Source organism: Chenopodium album, chromosome 20 (genome assembly GCF_948465745.1).
Source record: "Chenopodium album chromosome 20, dcCheAlbu1.1, whole genome shotgun sequence".
In the NCBI taxonomy this organism is placed as follows: Eukaryota; Viridiplantae; Streptophyta; class Magnoliopsida; order Caryophyllales; family Amaranthaceae; genus Chenopodium; species Chenopodium album.
This window is the reverse complement of record NC_137853.1, coordinates 12,372,501-12,375,406: the sequence shown is the minus strand read 5'-3', so window position 1 is coordinate 12,375,406 and position 2,906 is coordinate 12,372,501.

Below are 2,906 nucleotides of genomic sequence, written 5' to 3'. Positions count from 1 at the left end.
AAAGTTTAGAACATATAGTATAAACTTTAAAACATAAGTATATACAAAAATCATACCACATTCAATTTCATTCTTTCTAGTACTTTTCCCTTTCCAAATCCTAGGTCTTTCTCAAACTTCAATCTTGTATAAAACCTTTCTTGGTTCCAGAATGAAAGTAGTGGAACACCACGTGGTATCTCTAACCCCTTCTTTGTACCCGATCAAAATAGGATACCTACAAGAACATCATTAGAAGTACTTTAGAACATTGATATATAAATTAGAACATAGATATATATATAATTTAGAACATCATTAGAAATACTTTAGAACATAGACATGTAACTTAGAACATAATCAGAATTACTTTAGAATATAGACAATTAATTTAGAACATAGATATGTACATTACAACATAATCAAAATATTAGTAACATATATAATGAATGTTAAAAAAATTAAAAATTACCATAAGAAAGATTAAAGGCCCCAAGAAGTATGATTCTCCATCTTGCCATTTTTTACAAGTTTCCATCAAGTGCTCCTTCACAAATTTACACCAATCCAACTTCACTATATTCTTTATATCCTTGCAACTATACAAAAACTTTATGTATAGTTGGTTGCTATTAGTTGAACGAATGCAACTATTAACTACACAAACAATGAAGTTGTAAATGAATTCATCAGAAACTTGATCTCTTACTTTATCTACCGCTTTCACCTTTTCGATCCTACTAATCAATTGTCCATTTGTTGGAGCACCCTGTAAGTAATTTAGAAAATAATCAGAAATACTTTAGAGCATGAACTTATATACTTTAGAACATAATCAGAAATACTTTAGAACATAAACTTATATACTTTAGAACATAACCAGAAACACTTTAGAAGATCATAAAAGTAAATTAGAACATAATTAGAAATACTTTAGAACATTGACATGTACTTTAGAAATCAGTTAAAATTACTTTAAAACATAGATATATAATTTAGAACATCATTAGAAATACTTTAGAACTTAAAACATAATAAGAATTACTTTTAGAACATATTCAGAATTACTTTAGAACATACACAAGTAATTTAGAACATAAATATATACATTAGAACATGATTTGAATAACATGCGATGTACAATCACACATAGATATATACAGCATAAAAAATATAATTTTCATACCCATCCAAGGTCAAAGTTTTTCAATATAAATATGCAAAAAATATAATTTAGAACATAAGCCAAATAACAAGTTTAGAATACAAGCACACATAAAAATATTCATATCACTTTAAGGTCAAAGTTTTTTCTCCATTTTTGCATAAAATTTGCACATTCCACATTCTCCTTATTTTCCAAGGTATCAACAATTGGAATATCTCACATTGGCAATCCATATGTCATGTGAACATCAATTTCATCAAAGAATATTTCTTCTTCTCTCCCCGGTAGCATCAAGCAACATCTTTTGGGATCAAAATTCGTAAGAAGTTGTTTTGTCAACCTAGATTCAAATTAAAGGTTTAGAATACAAAATACATATAAATTAGAATAGAAATAAAAATAAAATTAACATAATAATTTAATTTTAGAACATAAGAGTCGATCTTAAAATCATAAAAATAAAACTTAGTGCTAGTGCTTACCAAGAATCGGCATGATGTGGTGCATCCAATTTCAAAAAAGCTCCAAATCCAATTTTCTTAATTGCTTCCTTATGCTTTTTAGAAAGATTTACCAACACTTGTTTCATCAATTCCTTAGTTGTAACTCTTTGATAAGCTGTTTGCTTATTTTTTTTTTCCTCTTTGATTACTTTGACATCCTCACCATCATTTTCTTTTTCAATCTTTCTTTTCACATTTTTTTTCTGAACCACCTGAATAAAGTAGAACATTAGAAAGAATTTTAACATAATAAAAACATGAACTTTAGAACATCAGCATAAAGTATAGAACATTAGCATATAATTTAGAATACAAGTACTTGTTAAAAGCATATACTTTAGAACATAATCACATAGTTTAGAACATAATTCAATTTAGGAGAAAAAAAATTTAAATTAGAACAGGAACATAAGAACATAAGTTCATTGTTTAGAATACATGTATATACTTTAAAACATAAACTTGGAAATGAAAGCATGCAACTTACAAAAATAAAGTTACATATTATTTAATTTAGAACATAAGTATGAATATAGAATATAAACATGCAATTTATGACATTAGCATATAATTTAGAACATCAACAAATAATTTAGAACCTTTTTTTTTTATCATCTTTCACATCCTCTTTTGAATCATCTTTTTCCTCTAACTTTGGTCCATCCATCTCTTCATTAGTATCATCTTTTTCCTCCAACTTTGGTCCATCATCATTCTCATCCTCGTCATCATCTCCTTCTTCTTTTTTTTTTCATTTTTCTAGGTGGTTGAATCCTTGATGGAAGCTTGCTACCTCTTTTTCGTTTTAGACTTTGCACATGTTTCTCAAATTCATCTTTATCAATTACTTCCGCTTCATTTTCAACAACTTTCCTTTAAAATCAAATATAAATGATTTAGAACATATATGATAATCTTTAGAACATAATAGAAAACTTTAGATCATAATAGAAATACTTTAGAACATAGTAGAAAACCTTAGAGCATAATAAAAATACTTTAATTACCTTTTTCTTCCATAAGTAATTTTTTCATCTGGTATAATAGTAAGTTCTTCTGAATTTTCTTCATTTTGGCCTTGCATTTTGCTGCAATTTTAAAAAATAAAAAAATATTAGTAACATTCCAACATTAGTAATATATTTTAAACATAGGAATAGTTTAGAATATGCTGAAAAATAGTTTAGAACATGCTATCATAATTATATTATTATAACAAAACTTTGAAACAAATTCGAACATGATTAAAAAAAAAA